Here is a 26,935-nt window from a genome sequence, read left to right on the forward strand (position 1 = left end):
AAGGAAACTGATCCCTTTGATTTGAAGTTGCCACCCTGTGCCATAAGCCCCTGACCCAAGTTTCTTGATCTTCTTAATGGACTTATTTGGAATGCACAGAGTCATACTACATTCAAAATTGTATATAATGCTCTCCAAGTGACTGGCAGAAGCAGTAGAACCTGATGTTCCCTCAATGGCAGCCTCCTCAATAAACGGTTCTCCAACTTGGCTGCTCCCCATAACTCTGGTGATAGCCATTCATATTTTCTTGCTTAGGCCAAACTATGTGTCTAATATGTGGGATGCTCACCTTGACCTCTCCTTTTCATCTCTCCATCTAGTGTTCCAATGCTCTAGCTTACCCTTATCTACTTCTTGAGGGAATTCCTCTTTCAAATCAGAGGCCACCTTGGGCAAATTGCCCACCCAACTGCTCAGTAATGAGATTATTGATTCGGTTTTTTTGTCTGGATATAACAACAACATTTTGCGGGCAATCTCACTGTATAATGATTGCAATCTAGACTCGTCTGCAACAATCTATGCTATATCGTCGGGATCTAGTGCACTGACGATCGTAATCAACAATTGTCTAATTTTCTTTTTGAACTCTATAATTGAAGTAGCAGAAGGATCCATTTTTCCTGCAATGGTATTATTGCAAACAACACATTGTGAAATATAACTATGTGCCACTGCATTTGGATCTTTTCTACATGAAAGAAAAAGTGCAGTGTAGACCATAGATCTCGTACGCTTTTGCAGTGACACACCTAATCGCAATTGCAACCATGTGCCAATGCCTCACCGTATGACAACTTACAAACAGATGCTCCTATCATTCTAGCAGCAACACACCTAGTCGCAATTGCAACCATGTGCCGAAGCATGAATGATTGGGAGCAACATAAAACATAGTCACCCTATACTTTTGCAATGAAACACCTAGCCACAATTGCAACCATGTGCCACTGCATCCACGCACGGTGACTTATTTCAAACAGATGCTCCTCTCATTCTAGCAGCAACACACCTAGTCGCAATTGCAACCATGTGCCGAAGCATGAATGACTAGGAGCAACATAAAACATAGTCACCCTACGCTTTTGCAATGACACACCTAGCCGCAATTGCAACCATGTGCCAGTGCATCTACGCACGGTGACTTCTTTCAAATAGTTGCTCGTGTCATTCTAGCAGCAACACACCTAGTCGCAATTGCAACCATGTGCCGAAGCATGAATGACATGGAGCAACATAAAACATAGTCACCCTACGCTTTTGCAATGACACACCTAGACGCAATTGCAACCATGTTACAGTGCATCCACGCACGGTGACTTCTTTCAAACAGATGCTCCTGTCATTCTAGCAGCAACACACCTAGTGGCAATTGCAACCATGTGCCGAAGCATGAATGACTGGGAGCAACATAAAACATAGTCATCCTACGCTTTTGCAATGACACACGTAGTTGCAATTGCAACCATGTGCCAGTGCATCCACGCACAATGTCTTCTTTCAAGCTTCAAGCATATGAAGCATTATGAAATTATTTGAGCACGCATTCATGCATTAGATGCTACCGTCAATCTAGCAGCAACACACCTAGTCGCAATTGAAACCATGTGCCGAAGCATGAATGAGGGGAAGCAACATAAAACATAGTCATCTTGTGTTTTTGCAATGACACACCTAGCGGCAATTGCAACCATGTACCAGTGCATCCACGCACGATGACTTCTTTCAAACGGGTGCTCCTGTCATTCTAGCAGCAACACACCTAGTCGCAATTGCAACCATGTGCCTGTAAAGAATGAGGATGCAAGAGAGCTACACGAGACAAGCACAAAGTACACAGAGATGGAAAGCTTCTTCTTCTTCACACAAAAAAGAGAGTACAAAAATGACTAAGTGCTAAAGTTGAAAAGTAGCACATATGTACATGCGGTCACTAAGTGTGCACACGCTAGAAGCGTACTAGGCTGGCACTATAAGTGTAGTCCAGCTGTAGAATCACTGGCAGAGATCCTCCGTGTCGATCACCTAACGCGCCAGTGAGTAAATGCCGTAAGCGGCCAAGACCCGTAGTGGATGCCAGCTCAAGATGTAGAGCTCGACATCTCATCACTCCCCCTCGAGCTCTGCATGTCGCAGAGTCCAAGCATAGTCCGAAAACATTGAAGCTTCCCAGCTCTGAGGGCCTTGGTAAAGATATCCGCTATTTGCTCCTCTGTGTTGACGTAGACCAAGTCGATGTCGCCCGCCAACACTCACTCTCGAACGTAGTGGTAATGGACCTCTATGTGCTTGGTCCTGGCATGGAACACTGGGTTCCTAGACAACTGCATGCTGCTGAGTTTGTCACAATGGATGACAATCTGCTGGTCCACCTGCAGTCCCAAGTCCTCAAGTAATGTGCGTAGCCAAGCTACCTCGCACGCCGCAACTGCTGCACCTCTGTACTCGGCCTCTGTGCTCGATAAAGCAACTGTAGGCTGCTTTTTGCTGCTCCAAGTAACAGCAACACTCCCAAAAGAGAACATGAAGCCACTCGTAGATCTCCTATCGACAATGCTACCTGCCTAATCTGCATCTGTATACCCATACAATGCTAATGGCGCATCTGCTGCATAGAACAATGCGTAGTCAAGAGTCCCTTGCACATACCGAAGTGTGCGTCGTACTCCATCCAAATGTGGTTTCCTCGTAAGCTGCATGAACTGACTCTCCAAGCCTACTGTGTAGCTCAAGTCTAGCCTCGTGATAGTCAAGTAGATTAGACTACCCACAATCTTCCTGTACATCTTGACATCCTCAACAACATCACCCTTCTCTGCACTCAGCTTTGCATTCACATCCAAGGGAATAGAAATTGGCTTACAATCAGCCATACGATACTTTGACAACATGTCCAAAGCATATTGTCTCTGTGACAACCATACACCCTTTGGAGTCTTGATCACCTCAATGACAAGAAAGTAGCGCAACTCGCCCAAATCTTTCAATTCAAACTCCTGTTTGAGAAGACCCTTCACATGGTCAATCTCCATAGCATTGTCACCCACAATAATAAGGTCATCTACATATATGGTAATGACCACAATCCCCACATCACTCTCACGTACATAGAGTGAATGATCAGCATGAACTCTCCTAAAACCAATACTGACAAGATACTTGGCAATCCTGTCATACCATGCTCTAGAGCCCTGCTTCAAACCATACAAAGCTTTGAGAAGCCTGCATACATAATCTGGGTGACCTGGATCGACATAACCAGGTGGCTGATCCACATACACTTCCTCTTGCAAATCACCATTCAAGAAGGCATTCTTTACATCCATTTGATGCATAATCCATCCTCTAGATGCATCCACTGCTATGACAACTCTCACAGTAGTCATCTTTGCCACCCTTTGCGACCAGCCTGGCCTTGTGATGCTCCATGTTACCATCAGCCTTATGCTTGGTTTTATACACCCATTTACAGCCAATAGCTTTCTTGCCACTTGGCAATGGCACCAACTCCCATGTGTCGTTTGCTTCCAATGCAGCCATCTCTTCATTCATTGCATCATCCCAATGCACATTTCCAACTGCATCCTCAAAACATGTGGGCTCCACACCTGTATAACCTTAGCCATGTAGGCTTGGTGATGCGCTAGATACCCATCATAAGTCAATTTCTGAACTGGATTTCTGACTCTGTTAGATCCACGCGGTCCTGGGTCACTCCTTTTTCCTCTAACATCTTCTTGTACTTTCCTTACACCAGGTATCCTGACAGCCGGAATTCCAAATTCCTCATCAAGAATTTGTTCAAAACCATCTGAATCCATGTCTACATGTGAAAAACCTGATGATGCATCAGCCATAAAGGGAGGTTCATCGACCTTTTCCTTTCCTTTTCATGATACATTCCCTGTACCTGTTGGTGGAGTAAACTGCGTACGTAGTCTACCATTCCATGGCTTTTCAACAGAGCCACGAGAAGACTACTCTTGTGGTCCACTCAAAACCTGTGACTGTGGCCTCACATTTTGTACAACCAAATCATCTTTTACATCAGCCCGAATAGTGCCATGTGCATTACTGTACCAGCTGCTCATCTCATCAAATACTACATCTCTGCTCACTCCTAATTATCGTGTAGTAGGATTGTAGCACCTGTATCCCTTTTGTTCAAGGGAATATCCCACAAGAATACATTTCTCTGCCTTAGGATCCAATTTCCTACGCAACTCATCTGGTACATGCACGTAAGCTATGCAGCCAAACACTTTCAAGTGTGCCAAATCAGGCTTTGTACGTGTAAACTTTTCCTCAGGAATTACATCATGCACCGCAGCTGTAGGTGTCCTGTTCATAATGTACACAGCTGTCTTTACAGCTTCAGCCCAAAAATGATGAGGCATGTTCTTCTCATTCATCAATGCACGTGCAACCTCTGCAATGTGCCTGTTTTTCCTTTCTGTGATCCCATTCTACTGTGGAGTATATCTGCATGTAAACTGCCTGCGTATACCATGCATTCGTAGAAAATCTGAAAAATCATTGGAGAAGTACTCTCCCCCTCCATCTGACTTCAATGTCTTGATTTGCATATCTGTCTCCTTCTCAATCATGACTTTGAAGTCTTGAAAGTGACCAAACACTTCAATTTTGTTACGCATGAAGTAGACCCATACTTTCCTTGTATGGTCATCAATGAAAGAGACATAATATCTGCAACCATGTATACTTGCAGTATCGGTTGGACCCCAAACATCTATATGCACCACCTCAAGTGGTTTTTTACATACATTGCGCTCATGTAGAAATGAGCCCTTTGACTGTTTTCCAAAATGGCATGCTGCACACACTTTATGCATACCATCCACCTTGAATTTGGGCAAACCTTTTACAATCTGTTTTGATTGCATGCTGCACAATCTCTGCTCATTGACATGGCCAATGCGTTTGTGCCAAATGTCAACATCAGCCACAACACCTATGCCCTGTGCAAATAATGAAGATTTTACCTCAGGCATGTCTACATTCAGTGTAAACATTCTGCCCACACATTTGCCCTCTGTGATCAGCTTATAGCCATTCTAGAAATCTTCTACATAACAGCCATTGGGATTGAAGCGAACCTGCAAACCGTGCTCAACCATTTGTCCAACAGAAACAAGATTCTTTGTAATGTTTGGGACATGAAGTACATCTGCTAAGTACTTTGATTTCCCACTCTTCGTATTTAGAGGTATGTCCCCTACATGAGCAATGGGGTGAGTTGTGTCATCTCCTGTCTGCACATAGCCTGACACATCTGGTTTGCGCATATCTCTAAGCCACTCTCCACGAGACGTCATGTGATTAGAGGCACCTGAATCCACATACCAAACATCATCTTGGGTGGAATTCTCTGCAGTCATTGTATTCATTACATGCTGCATAACAAACATGCGCTCATTTTTGCTGTCATCTGCATCTCTACTAGTAGATGCATAGTTGCCCTGTTCTCTCTTTCCACTTGCTTTTCCCTTTGGACAGTCACGTGACATGTGACCTCTTTCACCACAAGTCCAACATTCTCTACTATCTGCAGTATGTTGCTGCCTGCTTGATCCCGCACCACGACCTCTTTGACTCCCCCCGCCTTGAGACTGGTTTCCCCTGCCACCTGTATTGTTTTGATTTGATTGACCTTCTTGAAATTGGCCCCTGCAACCCCTTGGGCCTCGACCACGACCTCTACCTCTACCTCTGTTGGAGTTAGAATAGAAGGCCTGTTCAGAATTATTTCTGCCATGAGAAGAAGATGTGTCAAGGTTCTTCTCCTCAAGAATAAGCATAGAAATCAAATCTTGGAGCACGGGGATGTCATCTCTTCTATTCATGGAAGACCTGAAATGTACATACTCATCTCCTAGACCATCCAAGCATGCACGGACAATGTCATCGTCTTCCACTGAGAATTTAATAGATCCAAGAGCCTCAATGATACTCTTGATCTTCAAGGCATAATCATTGATTGAGAGGTTGTTCCTCTTAACCTGATTTAGCTCCGACTTTAGTTAAAGCTTCCTGGCCTTGGTGTTCACCTCGAACACTCTGCCTAAGTTTTTCCATGCAATGGCGGGGGTTTCAGCATCCTGTAGATAGCCCATCATGCCATCTGTGATGCTCATAGAAAGCCAATACATCACTTTGCTTTGGCCTTGTTGCCAGTCCCTCAAGGCTTTCCTTTGTTCTGCTGTAGCATTTGCCTCGGGAATCTCTGGTTCCTTTTCATTGTCTCCTTCTACATAGTCCCAATAACCTTTTCCTTTTAGGAAATTTGTTATTCTGAACTTCCATGCAGGGTAGTTATTTTTCTCAAGCTTATCAGTAACAATCTGACTAAAACCGTCAAACATCTTGAAGCACTAAGACAAAATAGCTGCAATCTGCAAAAACCTGCAAATCTGCTGAACCTTCTATCGTGGTACCTGTAACGCTTTCTACACTCAACGAGTGTCCACAATCAAGTGTACATACAACCATTGTACTTGTACAGTAAATATCTGTGTACTGCACTTTGGAGACCTTTTCAGAAACTTTTACGAACGAAGGGATTGTAAATATCTGGTCGTGGATTGCGAACGAAGGGATTGTGATGCTCTTTCTCTCTTAGCCTCTCTTGCCTGCACCAGGCTCTAATACCATGTAAAGAATGAGGATGCAAGAGAGCTACACAAGACAAGCACAAAGCACACAGAGATGGAAAGCTTCTTCTTCTTCACACAGAAAAGAGAGTACAAAAATGACTAAGTGCTAAAGCTGAAAAGTAGCACATATGTACATGCGGTCACTAAGTGTGAACACGCTAGAAGCCTACTAGGCTGGCACTATAAGTGTAGTCCAGCTGTAGAATCACTGGCAGAGATCCTCCGTGTCGATCACCTAACGCGCCAGTGAGTAAATGCCGTAAGTGACCAAGACCCGTAGTGGATGCTAGCTCAAGATGTAGAGCTCGACATCTCAACAGTGCCGAAGCATGAATGACTGGGAGCAACATAAAACATAATCACCCTACGCTTTTGCAATGACACACCTAGCCGCAATTGCAACCATGTGCTAGTGCATTCGCGCACGGTTACTTCTTGCAAACAAATTCTCCTATCATTCTAGCAGCAACACACCTAGTCGCAATTGCAACCATGTGCCGAAGCATGAATGACTGAGAGCAATATAAAACATAATCATCATACGCTTTTGCAATGACACACCTAGCCGCAATTGCAACCATGTGCCAGTGCATCCACGTACGATGATTTGATAAAAGAAATTTTATACCTTTAAGTTTTAACGCAAAAAACTCAAAAAAACATCAATAAAATAAGGTAGGGTTTAAAAAATTACTGCTACACTGCTTTGAGAATGTGGAAAGCTGCCAAAAAATTTGGTGAAGACTTTTCAATGTACCTCTTTTGTGAAAAAGACAAGCACAGGCGTCGCCTTTATATAGCCACGGCGGGCCCGGCGGGGAAATAGCTTTACCCAGCGGGCCCGACGGGCAAACTAATTAGCCCGGCGGGCTACGAGCCGGTCTCCAGGTCTCCCTAGAGGTCAAAAAAGATGAATATCAATTAACATAATATTTGTTATTTTGCATTTCTATTGTTATTAACCTGACATTATAGTGTGATCACGTCATTTTGAAATCCCTGACATTGCTAACAAGCATTCAAAGTTTAGTTAGCATACCTTCTTTGCTAGCTAGCAAAATGTGTATGCTTGTTAGCATACCTCTATGCTAGTTAGCATACATTTTGAGCTAGCTAGCATAATTTGTATTATAGTTAGCATACGTCTTTGCTAGTTATCGTAATGTGTATTTTAGTTAGCATGCACATTATGCTAACCAAAAAAAATGGTATGCTAATTAGCAGAGACGTTATGTTTATTAGCATAAATTGTCCTCTAATTAGCATACCATCTATGCTAGCATACATTGTATGCTAATTAGCATACCATTTATGCTAATTAACATAGCATGTATGCTAATTAGCACACCATCAATCATAAGCATACCATTAACATACACACAACTTTGCCTATTAACATTTTATATATGCTAATTAGCATACATTCTCTGCTAGTTAGCATACACACTATATTCATAGTTCCTTGTTAGCATATTTTGTATGCTAGTTAGCACACTTTGTATACTAGTTGGCATAGTTACCATAGAAAATATGAATGTCTACAGGATATAGATGCCTACCATACATGGAATGCTACTTGTCACATTATGCATACAAGCAATCATAATGGTATCAATGAAAACTAATAGGTGAATGGAATACACAGGTATCAATGGTGCAGGATATGAACCTGACAAGACACCTGTCAATCAAAGGAAAGAAGAGAAGCTTTGTAATGATGAATATGATGAGCTGTCTAGACAGCATGAAAGGGCAGATGTAATGCCACAGCATGCGACAACGCACGAGGCTACTGCAAATGGTAAAGAAACAGATGATGATGATGAATATTTTATCATGATTACTCATCCCAAACCCAAGCCCCCTACAAATGATCAAACAAGCGTCTCAGAGGAAACAATTAGGAGTGTGCAGGAGGAAGGTAGGAGTGGTCAAGAGGAAGGTAGGAGTGCTCAAGAGGAAGGTTTCAGTACTGACAGTGGGCTGACTGCGCAAGACGCCGGTGACGACAGCCCCCTATAGGGTTTTGTAAACAAAGTGAAATTAAAGAGAAAAGGTGGCTTGGAACAGATTGTGGAAGAACCTGGGGACGAGAAATGTGTTACCCCTCAGAGCACCCTGGATGACATAAACAAACACAACAATGGTGAAAAGAAAGCCATTCGCTCATGTGCTTGCAAGAAATTATGTTGAATCTGTTCCCTATTGTGTCCAAGTTATGTAGTGTTAGCAAGCTCCACACCCTATGGCATGTATCTCTCTAGATATTTGTAATGGAAAAACTCTTTTCAATATTATTTTATTATGCAATAGTTCAGTAGTTTTTGCTTGTCCTTTATGATGTCTTTATTCGATACCATTTCTGTGTCACAGGGCAAGAGAAATTGCAGTTAGTTGCCCTCCATGATTTGAATTATGCCATTGCATGCAAAACCATACAAAAGCTGCGTATTGCCAAGGCTAGACAACTACAAAAAGAAAAAGGCAAGATTGAGAAGCGCCTGGCTAGCTATCTTAAACGCTTAACGAAAATAAATGAGTACTTCAGTTATGTTCATCCCCCGAGGGAAGTTATTTATGCTACAGACGGAATTCATGGCTGCCCTACAAATCATCCAAGATAACACAATATAACACGTAAATCGGCAAATCCCCATACCTGACAAATCCCATAGCACGGAATCGAAGCCATACGTGAACAGAGAGAGAGAGAGATTGAAAGCGCGAGAGGATAAAAGAGCGCGTGCAGACGCACCTCCTAGAGCGAAGTGCTACGCCGGCACGGTGAGAGAGAAGAGAAGAGAGGAGAGAAGAACAACGCGGACACTAGGTGCAATCTCCCCCGTGCAAGAGTGACCATTTCCCTCTTGCACGTATTTCATTTATAGATTTATTCAATGGTCAATGTGAGTACAAACTGGCCGGCCAGTCATAAATGGCCAAAGCTCATAAAGAGCACTTGAATAATAAAATGTACAATATATATTTCCATTCGCATAGGCCTAGCTCGGTCTAGTCCTTTCCACCTGTCAACTGTAATAAAATCATAAAATATCATTTCTATAACATACCTCTCCGTTGGAAAGCAATTGTCCTCAGTTGTGAATAAAAATCTATAAACAATACTTGTCAAAAACAGTGATTAGTATGTTGTGTCAGAAACATCACATAATAAAAGAAAAATTTATGAAACTACACACCATTAGCTTATGCCTGCCGTCATCCACATACTACCTATTCTAGTGTCCCATACCACTAGAATAAGTAGTATATGTCATACCCTGATGAATCAGGATATCATTGGTCACACTCATCATTAATCTCATAAGATCAAGTCTCATCACATAAACACTACCATAATAATCACCAGATACCAAATCCCAATCCAATTCCAATTTCAATTTCACAATATAAGTCCAAATCCAAATCACTTTCATTATGTACCCGGGTAACAAAATCATACCAGTTGCAGTGGTGGCCAGCCACTGTAGCATGATTTTGTGATCGGTGTTGCCTAAATCGGCGAATCTACACCAATAAGACGTGCTGCCTAGATCGGCGAATCTGCACTAATGCTGCCTAAATCGGCTAATCGGCATTCGGTATAAGTTTAAAAATCATGAATCTGCAATTTATCAATGTGCTGCCTAAATCGGCGAATCTGCACCAAGATGAGTATCTACACACTGCCTAAATCGGCGAATCTGTGTGCATGTGACCAATGGAGTAGACCAGGCATAAAAACATATAAAATGTACTACCTCATTCACACCACATTGGAGTAAGGTTGAGTAACAAAGTATGGACAAATTATTATGCATTGGTGGAAGCACCTCGGCTCATGTAAGTAGATGCATAGCGCAATATGAAATGATCGTAATAGCAATTTCATTTAATACAAGTATTGACACCATGTTAGAGAATTTAGGTAAGTAAAAAGAGCATACTGTCTGTTACAAAATAGATGGTCAACAAGACGATAAGAAAGGTATTTGCGTTGAATTTTTGTAACCGTGTTGTTCTCTATGGAATAGTGTATCAGTAGGACTTTGAAAATCATAGAATTTTGAGAGAGTCCTATTAGTATATGATTGCTTGTGTTTACGAGATGATTTTTTTAAAAACAAAAAACAAATAAAAAAAATAAAAATAAAAAATAAAAATTAAAATGCGGAGAGAACTCACCTGTGTGCTTTCTGTAAACCATTAGACTCTGGATGATGTACTGCATCTGAAAATATGTACTAGTTTGTGCGTGGGGAGAGAGGTACAAGTAGGAGACAACTGCAACTAGAAAACTTAGACCAAAGTATAGGTAACAGATCCAAAATGTGGTAGTGTGGGAGTAATAATTAGTCATGAACTTGACAACTACAAAGGGGATTAGTATACAACGCAGACAAATATGAGACAACTGAGTGGAAAAGAGATTTTCTATAGTTTTAACTTAATAAATGTATGAACCACATTTGATTTGAGTTTATAGATGAATGTAAGAGGCGAAATTACAGTACACGAATTACTTATAGACATCTACTAAATGAAGCAGTCCTCTTGATGTTGTCTCAAAAATGCTTAATAAAAGAATTTATTATTATTATTATTTTTTATCATTTTTATTGTTCAAAGGTTGTTGACTAGTGTTTAGTCATCATGTAAATGCTACATTATAAACAGTAGATTGATCCAACAAATACAGAAAACAATGCAAAATTAATTTGACCTTAGCTGCTCTATCAGACATTTTGAGTTAGACCTCAAAGTATGTAAAAGAATATGCATCAAGAAAATGCATGGCAAGACCAAAAACTTAAGCTCCTCTTTTAAACTTGTATTAGGTACATAGTATAAGAGTCTGCAGCGTGTACAAATTACGTAAACTAGGCTAAATAATTCCTTGAAAGTCAGATAATACAAACCACACGAGGTAAAACCTTGTTAGTCAAAATTAAGGGAATTTAATGTGTAATTAGTTGAAATAGAAGAATAAAGATCGCACAAGTAGGGATGCCGATTTGCGCATTAACGAGACACTCATATAGTAGGTGTGTTAATTTGTGTGGTTACATGTAATGGTCATGGATAGTGTACCAAAAATGCAACCAAGATAGACAGGTCACATTGTCAGCTTGCTGAAAATAGCATAGTTGGAATTAATAATCATATTTTACTAGATATATGATAAACAACTACATATTTACTAAGAAACTATATAAACATAATACTTATCTAAGCTCTAACCAATAACATCAAATATATAAAACTGTATACAATCATTATCTTCTCTATATATTTATTTAGATGGTTTTTTAAATAATTATAATAATAATGATAAATTCAATTGTTTGATTATGATACTAATACAGTCTAGAACTATAAAAAACGTATAACACTATTGATTTCAATTACCAAAACGAAATGGGGGGTGAAGAGAGAGGGAGAATGAATTGTTAGTCATCGTCAAAATTTCTTATGAGACCCATCGGCTAGAATCCTTGTGGATCCAATTTAATATCCAGGTACAAAAATAAAATGAAGTAAAATGGAAGATTGTTATGAGAAATGTTGTCCGAGAAAGTATTGCACGGGTCGTCGAAAAGATTCGTCAGTGTGTACTGCTGCCACTGTCGTCGGAGGGGGGGGGGGGGGGGGGGTCAGAATGCTACATTAATCGCCTTCAAAGGCCAAACTTACCTATGATACAATCTCGATGGAGCTAATTACAATATCTAGGTATAAAAATAAAACAAAGTGAAGTGTGAAACTAAGGCAACAGCCTAAAATCTGCATGTTAAAACCATCATCAGCATTGTCGTGAATGCCCGATGGTGCTCCACAGTGGGCGGTGTCGCAGAAAGCGGTCATTGCAGAGCTGCGTCAATGTTCGCTGCAGTAGGTAGCTAGACTGGTCATCGAAGAGCTTCATCAAGTACCGCCTCTATAGTTAGTCAGATTAGGCTAGGGGAGAGGGAGAAAGTGGGGGTGAGAGGGAGAGAGTAGACGACTTCGAACTACCATAAGTGGGGGTTTTGTGGCAGGTCATGAGCAACTTTGGGGTGCTAGTGTAAGGGGAAGAGCAGGTTGGTACAAATCGATAGCAATGCAAAAATCTATATTGTGAATGTGTGCTCTATCCAAAGGTGTTTGCCCGAGATTTTCTCCGAGCCTGGGTCTTCTCATCGTGGATGCAGACCTTTTTGTTGTTTTTTTTCCCTTGTGAGGCATGCATGTGCATTTGGAGTCCCAAAGACAAATTTAGGCTTTAGTTGCTGAGCCACTTGGGCCATTTGTGTAATAATGGAGAGCTGCATCTTGCGTTTGCATTCATACAGGGCGCCACTATATGTCCAATCCATTGCGAACAACAAAGAGATTTCCTCCAAGGGGGCTCTCATAGGCTTGCCTGGGCTTCTTCACAAGAAGAGGAGACTGCCTCTCACATGGCGCCTGCTAGCTCCCTGCCACCACATGCAAGAGGAAGGTAACAGCCATGCGAGGAGGAAGGGGGATGTGGCATACACAGAATCGCAGTTGACCCGGAAGAGGGAGAAAGAGTGAGAGTGTTTGTAGCGGCTGATCTTGGAGAGAGAAAAAAAAAGAGAGATGAGCACTAGACACATGCAGACAGCTGCCCAGGGTGAGGGAGTTGAGTGGGGTGTGACCATTATATCTCAAGTTTGAGTGGCGCCATGTGTGTAGGAGTTGGCATGCACAGCTAGAGTGGCACCGAGGGAGCTGGTGAGTGGACTAATGGTACACATTGCATGTTAGTCGAGAGGTGATAACCCAAACAAAAGGGTGGGGAAGCACCACACGGACCTCCAGTTTGCATGCACCCAGGGCAGCACTACATACAATATGGTTGCGACTAGTGATTGAGAGAAGATAGAGCAGCTGCATGGAAGGTTGGTGGGCGAGTTGGCAGAGCGCAGCTGTAACCGCAAAGGAGTGGAGCGCAACTAGTGTGACCGCAAAGGAGTGGTAGAGTGCAACCAGTGTAACCACCACTGGAGGGCAACCGTAGGAAACAGAGAGTTTAATGGTTGGAGGTGTGTGGCATGGGATTAAAGAAAAAACGGCGTCCACACAACTGTGTGCTTTTGTGTAGTGAACTACCGCTTCAGCATGGCGGCCAGTGCTTCATCCAGAGAGAGAGAGTTGGGTGGCTACGGACTGGAGAGAGAGAGAGAGAAAGGTTTCAGTGGGTGGGCACATGCACAGATCATCACCGCAGGAGAGAGAGAGAGAGAAACCGCATGAGCTTAGCGCCGACATGCAAGAGAGAGAGGGAGAGTATGTTGATGTTGCTTGTGAAGTGACCACAACCACAAAATTGCATGGCGGCTCTGGTTGGCAAGTGAGGGACAGAGTAATCTGATGACGAGGGGGCATGTGTGTGTGCGCGACACTGTGAGAGAAAGAGTCTGGCGGCAGTGAGAACTAGCGGCCTATGATGGCTTGCATGTGTGTGTGTGTGTGTGTGTGTGTGTGTGTGTGTGTGTGAGAGAGAGAGAGAGAGAGAGAGAGAGAGAGAAAGAGTTGAAACTGCCTGGCTCTATCCGCCATGCTGCACCCGAGCTCGGTCTACCCTGCTGCTCGCGATGTCATGCATCTCCTGGTCACGATCGATCTCCTATGATTTTTTTAAAAATTATTTTTATAAATATCCTTGTTAATTATAAATTTCGGGCTTAACTTGGGATAGGTTTCCATGAGAAATTGCGAATATGATGTTACTTTTAATTCCCTCTGACAGAACACCTCCAATCCTTCTCTTACTACTCTTCTTCTATCAGATCTCTCCTTGATCTTATACCTCTAGCGCCGTACCAAACTTCCTATATACCCAATACTCACATGATTATTCATGCGGATGATATTGTAAATGAAATGTACTGCTAATTTATGTATTAATTCTAGTATAGCAAGCTTCGGCTATCATAAACAATTAATTTCTTCGTGATGCAATTCAAGCAACGATGCATTAATGTAATCATTAAAACAAAAACATTCATTTTGAAAACATCATAAACTTATCTTCGATATTTGGAAGTGAAGACGATAGCCATAAGTTGGTTGCTATGACTTCCTTTGTTGTTCTCCACAACATATAGGAGCGTTTCCTTGTGCTCTGATACCAGTGCTACAGACGGAAGTCGCCGCTGCCCTGCAAATCATCCAAGATAACACAATATAACACATAAATCGGCAAATCCCCATACCTGACAAATCCCATAGCACGGAATCGAAGCCATACGCGAACAGAGAGAGAGATTGAGAGCGCGAGAGGATAAAAGAGCGCGTGCAGACGCACCTCCTAGAGCGAAGTGCTACCCCGACACGGTGAGAGAGACACGGTGAGAGAGAAGAGAAGACAGGAGAGAAGAACAACGCGGACACTGGGTGCAATCTCCCCCCGTGCAAGAGTGACCATTTCCCTTTTGCACGTATTTCATTTATAGATTTCTTCAATGGTCAATGTGAGTACAAACTGGCCGGCCGGTCATAAATGGCCAAAGCTCATAAAGAGCACTTGAATAATAAAATGTACAATATATATTTCCATTCGCATAGGCCTAGCTCGATCTAGTCCTTTCCACCTATCAACTATAATAAAATCATAAAATATCATTTCTATAACAATTTATGGTGAGTGGTATGCACTACCACACCCAATATGCGTGCCAAAGCCATTGCCAGACGAGGGGCGCTCTTTGGTTCTTGATTTTAAATGGCTTTCTTGTTCAAGTTGTAGAGTCAATGCACGGTGACATTCCCCCTAAACATGCAGGGGGAATGATAAAGTACAATATGCAAGATAGGAGGTTGGTATTTTGTCGCAAAGATAGGCAAATTTTTTTGGATTGGTGCCTCCGGTTTTTCCATGTGTATATATGGAGTACCAGCATGACACCTAAAGTGAATGCAATATTAAAAATAGTATTCAAAGATTTATAAAAAATATGTCGAAACACTTGACACGTGTGGTAGTAGGGCGTTTCTGGCATTCCCAACCTTGTAAGTCTTATTGTCTTCAACTGCTCGGAGATAATCTTACTGATCCCTTCTTGATCCTTGCTATCTGGTTCCCTTTTCTTTTCTTTTTTGTCTTTAGACTTCTCCATTTTGGAAAGTATTTTCTTATTCTTACTCTTTCTAGTATTCTTCTTTTTTTCAGACCACCCACTGTCTTCATCATCAAAATCCCTGTCAGATTTTGAGTCTTTCTTATGAGAGGAGCTATCAATCTCCTCATTCTCTATATCAGTTTTTGATTCTAAATCTTACTTCTTGGAAGATCTTCTCCTTTTCTCAAGGCTTTCATTCCTTCTTTCAGCTCTCATGACAAACTCCACTAACTCATTAAAGTGGTCTTCATTCACAATCAGACCTCTTCCTCCTGCTAAACTACTTAGTTTCTTTTTTATTCCTCAACATAAATAATCCCCCAAAGGATGGCCTTTGGGCTTCCAACAGCCTATTGTTAAGGTTCCTGAATTTTTGTGCATAATCTTCCACCAGAAACTTCTTTTGCTTCATCTTCCTCATCTTGATCAAGATGTCCTCAAGGGTCTTCTCCTCCCTCAACCTTGCCAAAAATCCTATCTTCAAAGCTTCATATGTTGTAAAAGCTACAATACCATACATTATAACCCATGCCATATCCTTCCCTTGAAATGTTGCAACAAAATCCTCCTTTTTGGTCTCATCATTGTGGATCACATTGTACCCACTTGCCATCCACCTAGTCTTGAACTGCCCAATGTATCCATCAACATCCTCCTTTGAATTTTTGCTAAACCTAGCACTCACACTCTAGGACTGGGTGCAGGTTGAGATTATGCAAAGACTGATTGTATACGTGGTTGTTGTATTGGTAAAGCTTTTGGTGTCCAAACATGGTTGGTTTACCTGAGAGGAAACACACATAGAGAGAGAGAGAGTGAGAGAGACAGAGAGAGAGTCTCACAAAGAGAGAAGAAGAAGAAGAATAAGAAGAAAGATAAGAGAGTTTTAATGTCGTAGGAAACTATTCCAAGAGACCTTAAAGACCTAGCCGATGAGGAGAGTTGAAGTCAAGACTTGCTATTCAAGATGGAAATGGCATAACCAATTTATCACACTTGGGTGATAGAAAGGTTATACCATTTTCCTCTTTTTATTAGCATACACACACACACACCCAAGAAGAAGAGATTTTTAACATCGTAGGAAACTATCCCAAGAGACCTTCAAGGTCTAGCCGACGAGGAGAGTTGAACTCAAGACCTGGTATTCAAGAGGGAAATGGCATAAACAATCTACCACACTCGGGTGATAGAAAGTTTATGCCATTTTCCTCTTTTTATTAGCACGCGCGCACGCACACACACAAAAGAAGAAGAGAGTTTTAATGTCATAGTAAACATTCCCAAGAGACCTTAAAGATCTAGTCCACGAGGAGAGTTGAACTCAAGACCTGTTATTCAATAGGAAAGTGGCACAACCAATCTACCACACTTGGGTGCGATAGAAAGGTTATACCATTTTCCTCTTTTTATTAGCACGCGCGCACACACACACACACACACACACACACACACACACACACACTTGAGAAGAAGAGAGTTTTAATGTTGTAGGAATTTATCCCAAGAGACCTTGAAGATCTATGCAACAAGGAGAGTTGAACTCAAGAACTGCTATTCAAGAGGCAAATGGCATAACCAATCTACCACACTTGGGTGATAGAAAGATTATACCCGTTTCCTCTTTTAACTAGCACACACACACATACACACACACCCGAGAAGAAGAGAGTTTTAACATCATAGAAAACTATCCCAAGAGACTCGAAAGATCTATCCGATGAGGAGAGTTGAACTCAAGGCCTATTATTCAAAAGGGAAATGTCATAACCAATCTACCACACTTAGGTGATAGAAAGGTCATACCAATTTTCTCTTTTTATTAGCATGCACACACACACACACACACACACACACACACACACACACACACACACATGAGAAGAAGAGAGTTTTAATGTCATAGCAAACTATCCCAAGAGACGTTAAAGCTCTAGCCGACGAAGAGAGTTGAACTCAAGACCTGTTATTCAAGAGGGAAATGGCATAACCAATCTAACACAAGTGGGTGATAGGAAGGGTATACCATTTTCCTCTTTTTATTACTGCACGCGCGCACACACACACACACACCTGAGATGAAGAGAGTTTGAATGTCATAGGAAACTATCCCAAGAGACCTTATAGATCTAGCGAACGAGGAGAGTTGAACTCAAGACCTCTTATTCAAGAGCGAAATGGCATAACCAATCTACCACAATTGGGTGATAGAAAGGTTATACCATTTTCCTCTTTTTATTAGCACACACACATACCCAAGAAGAAGAGAGTTTTAACATCGTTGGAAACTATCCCAAGAGACCTTAAAGATATAGCCGACAAGGAGAGTTGAACTCAAGACCTCTTATTCACAGGGAAATGGCATAACCAATCTACCACCCTTGGGTGATAGAAAGGTCATACCATTTTCCTCTTTTTATTATAGCACACACACACACACACACACACACACCCACACGAGAAGTAGAGAGTTTTAACGTTGTCAGGAGTTTTTTGGAGCAAGGAATTGCGCATATGTACATACACATGCATGGTGCATCAAATAAAGGATTGCCCATTTTCCAGAGCCAGGTGGTTATGTGGGGCCCACATGTGTACAGGTAGGACAGCATGTACATAGTGCATCGATTTTCATCGTTACCAGCAGCAGTGTGTTTTTTCTACAATAATGAGGAGTTGGTAGCGCGTAAAACTTCTTGAGGAAGCTATCCGCGGGCCGATGACATGAGGTAAGCAGGTGCGTCAGATGGCATCTAGTGGCGTCAGGAGGCCGAACGGGGTCAATACTTGCACATGGATGAATACGAACACAACGTGGGTGTTTTCTTGTGAGAGTTATGCAGAAAGGTCATCATGAGGACCACTTTTTGGGGCCACTTCACGTGGTTGCGAGACGCATTATTGAAAAGAAACGAGTGCCAGGTGTGCGCATGGATGCAACAGGGTGACAACTATGCACTGCGAGGTCAGTTTTTGGCCTGTTCGGGGTCCGTTTGAGGTCATCTAAAAGGCCAAGGGTGCCCAAATAATAAAGATAAGTGTGGGAACTGAAAAAACGGAGAGAAGACCAGAAAAAACGTGGAGAAGAGAGGAGGAACAGCCACAGGTGTGTTTTTGGGATTTTTGCCTGGTTTGGTCGTAAACTGCTCATCTGATGTCAGATTTGAGCACTTTGACATTGCAGACTTGGGTTTTGGGCCGTTCCGAACGCGATGGCACTGTCCATTTTTCCAAATTATTCACTCTTTTTCTGTTTTTTTGGCTGTGTAAGTTTCTCCTATAAGCAAAGCTTCTACTCCAATTTGTGATTGTATCTGGTATCTTTTACCCATATTGTGTGAGCTATTTGCCCCATTGGTGTTGGCCCAAGATCAATTGTATCTAAACATCAGAAATTCTCCTCTTTTGAGGTGAGTTTTTTGGGTGTGTGTGTGTGTGTGTCTGTGTGGAGTGGGCAAGTGGATAGTCTCTCTCCTCTCACTTCAGAGGTGTGTTCCCTGTCTCGGCCAGGTGTGTTGTGTAAGCTGAGTGGTGCCCCATAGTGTGTGTGTGTGTGTGTATCATTCCAAGAGTGTGTGTCGGGTCGTTATAGAGGCGCTGTGTGTGTTTTCATCCCGCTCACATTCTTTTGGCGCCCCCACAGAGGATCTTCTTCGAGTACCTTCTGCTTCGAGCTTCAAGCTTCGAGATTCGGGGCTACAGGTTACAGGTTACAGGTTACAGGGACAGGTACGGGTATAGGTGATTCACACAGGTACAGGTAGCTGGAGTACAGTGATATACTAGCAGTGATGTCACTTGCAGTTGTTGTGGGTATGCATCACTTGGCGCCTATTTGAGCGCATTGTCTGCTGGATTGTACGTTACTTGTGGAAACTGCCATTGTATGCATTTGTGGAGCCATACTTTGTTGTATTTGGTAGTCCCAGACATTTCTGAGACTTGTTCTGGAAGATAGTCATTTCTGAGACTTGACTATACGCGATTTGCATTAGCCTTCGTGTGAGGGTCGATAGCGTGAGGTTTTTATTGAGCTGGGGGATTCTCAAATGTGGAGATCCTTTCGGTGATACAGGTAGCTGGAGCACCCTTTTCGTGACTTCGCCATAGGCTATGTACTAGTGAGTCCTATTTGATGCTCGGATTCTATTGTTGACAGTTTATGCATACATATACAGTCTATGTTTTGGGTTCTCATTGCTCTACTTCTGGGGAAACTCTGTCAAATGTTTTCCAAGTTATGATGGATGGTCTTTTGGTCTTTTAAGGCATTTATGCTCTTATGCTGCTGAAATTTTGGCAAAATTAGAGGATAAGTCAGGTGTGACTTCTTGGGAGCTGCATGGTTGGCTTTAATGGATGATCAAAATGGCCCTCAATTCACTCCATTTCATTTAACTCAAAGAATCCAGAGAAATGTTCATGTGTCCAGGAAGATTTTTTTCCAACAGCGCATAGTCTTTATGTTCGGGCCAAGAAGATTACGAGAGATCTTGGAATGTCCTTTGCCTGTTGTAATTCCGATGATGAACTATGAAAACTCATTTTATGTGGATGTGTTTGTCCTTATCTAAAGTTGAGCTCCATTGAAGTTTCTGGGAATTGAGTCAGCAAAAGTTTTGGGTTCTTGCACGTGTGTTTGAAGGGGTTCTCAAAGCATTGAAACTTGGGTAGCCATGGCTTTCTCTTATCTAGAGTTTCATGGAAGAAGTGATGAAAATGTGGAAGACTTTTTGGAAAAGATGGAGGTTGCCTACATTAGCAACCAGATTCATAACCCTGCGCAGAAGCTACACCTTCTCCAAATCTGTTTGAAGAGTGATGCACGAGTTTGGTCCAAATCATTTGAAGAGGAGTTGCGTGTGGCTAATCCACCTGTAAGATTGAGTTGGGACAATCTAAGGAATGGATTGGAAGTGGAGCTTGTGAAGATAGAAGATCCTGACAAAGTGTGGCAAGAAGTACAATCTTTAGTGCAAAAGAAAGTTGAGCCAGTAGATGCGTACATACGTAAGTTCTCATTAGCATGGGAGAGGATGTGCAAGGCTTTAGCACCACAGGTACCCCCGCCTAACATGATGAAGAAGGACAGATTCTTGGCTGGTCTTTGGGAGAATATACGTTGCCTAGGACATATGAAGATGCACTAGAGGTGGCAAGGAACAAAGAGTGGAAGTTGAGGAAAATGAGCCAGTTAGGGGTGGAGTCTTTGCCCGTGAGGTCTGAATTTCAGCCTATAGAGTCTTTACAAGGTCGCATGTCAAGGGTTCATCATGAACCAGTGGTTCTTGTTACTACTTAGGTTATGCCAGCAGTGGTCACTACATCGGTGCAAGATGATGGGCTAAGGCAACACATGAGGCAAGTGGTAGATTTGATGAAGAATCTCAGCCTAAACATGCTAGGTCAAGTGGGAAATAATCGAGGTCAAGGGAGGTTTGCAAATCAGCCAGGAGGTGAAGAAAGGCCCAGGAATGGTGGTGGACAAAGCAATGGCAGGTTCTGGAGGCAGACACCCACATGTTATAATTGCGAAGCATTGGGCCACATCAGCCCACAATGTGATAAGCCACCAAGGATGGGGGGAGACATGTATCCATTGCCAAGACAGGTGCTAACTAGGTCAAATTATTATGGCATCGAAATTAAAGGAGATGAAGGAACCAGTGGATTAACCCAAGAGGAAAAGGGAAAGACAAAAGTGCTAAGTGTAGTCACCTTGGAGAAGGCATCAAAGCTAGAGGATACATTAGTGATGCCTACTGGGAAGAGGACCACAGAGGAAAAGGAATGAAGAAGTGCCCCAGGTCCTAGTAAGAAGAAAGGAAAGAGCCATGAAGGCGATGATGTCAAGGCCAAGAGGAAAAGGAGAACTCGTGGAAAGTTCCATGTTTCAGATTTTCCACTAGCGGATGGGCAATTAAGCTATGACTTGAAGGAGGATCTGACAAGCAGGAAGACATATGTTACTTTTGGTCAGCTTACAGAGATGGTGCCTAAGCTAAAGAGATAGTGGAAGAGGATGGTTAACCCAATGGAGAAAGAGCCAGAGAGAGGTTCAGTAAAGGTGTTGGCAATGGATGAGCTACCACACATTTTTCCAATAGTAGATGTGTGGCATAAAAGTAAAAATCTAGGACAAGGTTATGTGGATGGTGGAGCCCGAATATGTGTCATAACACACTCATGCGTTGAGAAGATGGGTCTTACAGTGTTTGGGGTGTCAGGCTTTCGGATCAGATTGGCAAACCATCAGAAAGTAAAATGTTTGGGTGTTGTAAAGAGCTTAGAAGTGGAGGCATATGATGCAAAGGCAGTGGTTGATTTTCATGTGATGCCAGCAGGGTTGGGAGCATATCCTATCATACAGGGTAGACCATGGTTATGTGCAGTGAGAGCTGTTCAAGATTGGAGACGTGGTACGATTAGTCTCTATGGAAAGACAGGTGCCAAGAAGCTATATAATATGGACACAAGGAAACGATTGGAGGAGATTTATGAAGATGAGGATGAGTCTAGTGATGAAGACTATTCCACAGTGACAGATGAGGACAATGATAGCACTACTAGCAGTGATGAGGATGTTGACGTTGCATTTGTTTTGATGGACAAAGAAATCCAGGAGTCTGGTTTAGTTGCATTTGCGAATGAAGTTGAGGATGAAAGTGAAGTGATTGAAGGCTTGATGCAAACCAAGGTTGAATTGCCAAAGAAGCAGTAATTGATGACACAAATGATCAGTGGAGACCTCTCAACTATGGAGAAGGAGAGATATGTGCACATGCAGGTCTATGACAAAATAGTTGATGGTTTTCTTGATGTAAGGTTGATATATGGCATCTCTACAGGTTTTCCTTGGGAACCAGGTGGAACCTTGATTAAGCTTTTGATGCAAGGAATGCCAAGTGTTTTTGTGTGGGATCCATGTGGAATGAGCATCTACTAGTGTTGTTTCTGCTGAGCATGAATGCTCTAGCAGGCTAGGGGGTGGGAAAATTATGTCACGAGTTTTTTGGAGCACGGAATTGCGCATATGTACATACACATGCATGGTGCATCAAATAAAGGATTGCCCATTTTCCAAAGCCAGGTGGTTATGTGGGGCCCACATGTGTACAGGTAGGACAACATGTACATAGTGCATCGATTTTCATCGTTACCGGTAGCAGCGTGTTTTTTCTACAATAATGAGGAGTTGGTAGCGCGTAAAACTTCTCGAGGAAGCTATCCGTGGGCCGACGACATGAGGTAAGCAGGTGCGTCAGATGGCATCTAGTGGCGTCAGGAGGTCGAACAGGGTCAATACTTGCACGTGGATGAATACGGACACAACATGGGTGTTTTCTTGTGAGAGTTATGCAGAAAGGTCATCATGAGGACCACTTCTTGGGGCCACTTCACGTGGTTGCGAGACGCATTATTGAAAAGAAATGAGTGCCAGGTGTGCGCATGGATGCAGTGACGAGAGCAAATGCTAATTCTGTAAGCCAGAGTGCTCCCCAAGGCCTCAAATAGCTCCTAGATTTTTGGAGCTTTTACTAAAAACATGAAACAACTTTTGAAAGTTAACTTTGGAAAAAACCGTCCAATTTTTCCTACAAAGGATAACTCTATAACCAATATATAGCAAGGAATGAGACCGTGAGTAAACTAGATCGCACCGTGGTACCCCAATATACTTATGACACTTAACGTACCATCTCGGTGTATTTATGATGAAACTTTGAAGAATAATTCTCGTAAAAGTTGTGTTCAATCTCATTTCTATATTGTATGTCCGTTTTCACCCATACAATGACTGAAAATAACATTTTTGAATTTATATAATTTTAAAAAGAAAATTGTTGTTCAAGAACACTCAAAAGCATGAAAAGCTAAACATAGCATAAAAACAAAAAAAAAACTTTTTAAAAATTGAAACACAACTTTTCCTAGCCTACTTGAACTAGAAAATGAATCCGCTTTTCATTAAAAAGTGTACAAAAGTAAAAACATAGCATGAAAAGCACTTTAAAATTGGATTCCAAATACAAGCAGGTGATAGGAAATTAGCACCAACCATACCAATTTGAGCATGCCTCTTTGGTGCTACACCGAGTGTTTAGACCAAGCAAAGGAAATATCCTAGCTGTGTAGGTCCTTCAACCCCCAATGTAGTAACCATATAGATGAGCCTAACAAAAAACCAAAAAGATCTAAGTAGCACTCCCAATCCATCAATGTCGCAAGTCAGAGATCCTTTCATCTAGCACTTACCGATGTAGGTGACCCTAATCTTGTGTCTACACTATCATGAGAAACATAACACATGAGTCGAATGAAAATAGCATCTTTCATATGCACAAACAATCCTTTCCAAAGAATCTAGGTCTCCATCCTTACACCTCTATCATAATCCATCAAAACCACTTCATAATCCAATCCAAAGACCATAAAGCAGAATACAATCCCATCACATGGGTGAGCACTCCACCCTACTCTGGGTGATACACATCCATTTTACAAAATCACTGAAGCATATAACATGGATGCAAAAATTTCAATAGTATTTAGCAGCACAACATACCCAAACAAAATAATTGAAGATTCACATCAACTTCCACAACCAAACCATAAGGTGTCTTTAGCCCTTGACCAACGAGAGGTCCCCAACCCAAAGACTCTAAAGTCGCGATGGTGTCCTTCACATGTCTCTAGGCCTAATAAAAAAATTTAGAGTCTCTAAGTAAGAAAAATCAAAGGAACAAGCCCTTACCATTGGGAATTGCTTGGGACTATATCCCTAGAAATGACCTAGTCCTATTTGGCAAGTGGAATTAGGACAAAATCTAAAAACCCTGAACAAAAATTGGCCCTATAACCTCTCCAAACTACATGAGTGAGAGAATACCCATTTGTGGACTCCCCTTCCACTGAAGAAGTTTACTAAACATTAATTATGGGTGTGAGCATGGAATGTTTTTTATATACTTGGTGTCCATGGACACCAAGTATGATATTATGCATGGCACCATAGCTGAGTCTTAAGTAAAACATTTTTAAAAAGTGTATTTAAAAATTATTTCCTTCACAACATCACTACTTTGAACTTTTGAGAATTAGCAAATGATCTCTCTCTCTCTCTCTCTCTCTCTCTCTCTCTCTCTCTCTCTCTCTCTCTCTCTCTCTCTCTCTCTCTTTGTGTGTGTGTGTGTGTGTGTGCGCGTACGCAAGACCTTTAAAGTCTCTTGGGATAGATTCCTACAACGTTGAAATTATCTTCTTCTCGGGTGTGTGTGTGTGTGTGTGTGTGTGTGTGTGTGTGTGTGTGTGTGTGTGTGTGTGTGTGTGTGTGCATGCTAATAAAAAGAGGAAAATGATATAACCTTTCTATCACCCAAGTGTGGGAGATTGATTATGCCTTTTCCCTCTTGAATAACATGTCTTGAGTTCAACTCTCTCTCTTGGCTAGATATTTAAAGTCTCTTGGGATAGTTTCCTACCACGTTAAAACTCTCTTCTTCTCAGGTGTGTGTGTGGGTGCTAATAAAAAGGGGAAAGTTGTATAACCTTTCTATCACTCAAGTGTGGTAGATTGATTATGCCATTTCCCTCTTGAATAACAGGTCTTGAGTTCAACTCTCCTCATCGGCTAGATCTTTAAGGTCTCTTGAAATAGCTTCCTACGATGTTAAAACTCTCTTCTTCTTGGGGGTGTGTGTGTGTGTGTGTGTGTGCAAATAAAAAGAGAAAGATGGTATAACCTTTCTATCACCCAAGTTTGGTAGATTGGTTATGCCATTTTCCTCTTGAATAACAAGTCTTGAGTTCACTTCTCCTCATCACCTAGATCTTTCACACTAGGTTGGTAACCTAACAGGACATAAAAGTGTACTTTCAGGGTTTTGAAAAAAACCTCCAAAACCATAGTAGATCCACTCATTTTGTAAAATCCTTTCATGAGGTTATAGTTGAAGGCCTACTAAACCTGGAAAAGATAATAAACTTGTAAAATTTCTCATCTTTTGGTCACACCAAGCCTCGAAAGTTGATGGACCAGTGAATTTTCATCAAAACAGTCATTTCTTATGTTTTGTTGCATAAAAATAAGACTAGGGATTTTTGTAGGACTTGAGATAAATTCCCTAGTTAACTTCAATCGGTTGGTGATCAGAACTTATGATTGCTTCTCACTCACTATTTTTTGTTTTGCCAAAATAAATAGGTACAAAAAGTTGAATTTTTACCATTCCGCAAACCTATCATCAGAGTTTCTATAGCCATGCTCAATACAAATAATATATGCATGTTTTCTTAGTTCCCTATTGTCCTTTATGCTCATAAGGAGCCATGGAGCATGTCAAAAGAATAATACATCTCTTACCAAGGGGAATCTTGGGGACAAAGATGAAGTGTTAAATACAGCAAACATGAAAAAACTGGGTTGAACATTATGAGTTGTAGAATCCCATAGAAACTTTTCAATATCTAGCCAAATTTAATCCTTATGACTAGATATGGTTACTACCTACAAAATGCATGTAGTTGTCACAAGAAACTAACAATATTGAAAAAGCTATACTTGATATACGAGAATGTTTTGTTTTCTCCCATAATTGAAAAAATCAACCATGGTTGTGTACCAAAATAGGGTATTAGGTGCCCCAAAACTCAAGGAATGTTAGCTTTATGTTACAATATGCGACATAGAAAATCAAAAATGAATTTAGATATCATGAAATCCACCAAAAAAATCATAGAAGAGCTAAAATTGGCTAAAAAACATGATTTGACAATTTTTGTAATTTGGTCATAACTTACAACTTTAATATTTATTTCTCCCTAGAAGCATCAGGACATGTTGAGGACTACTAAAGATAGTTCTCTAGCATTATAGACCTCACAAACATGAATTCTAGAGTGGTATAGTTGCAAAAAGTTGAAAAAAGCCAAAAACAGGACCCGTTTTTTCACACAGTTTAGGTTGTGAAATGTTGTGCAAGGACAATGTTAAAGATGGAATTGATATTCCAAAAAAATGTCGAGTTTTTTTCAGCTAATGAGACAACTTTCTAGATAGATAGCACCTCAAAATCCATTTTGAAACTCTTGACATAATTCAAGGAAAATGGTCATTTCACAAGACATAAA

This window comes from Adiantum capillus-veneris, chromosome 26, assembly GCF_014529385.1.
Source record: "Adiantum capillus-veneris isolate H3 chromosome 26, ASM1452938v2, whole genome shotgun sequence".
NCBI classification, from domain to species: Eukaryota; Viridiplantae; Streptophyta; class Polypodiopsida; order Polypodiales; family Pteridaceae; genus Adiantum; species Adiantum capillus-veneris.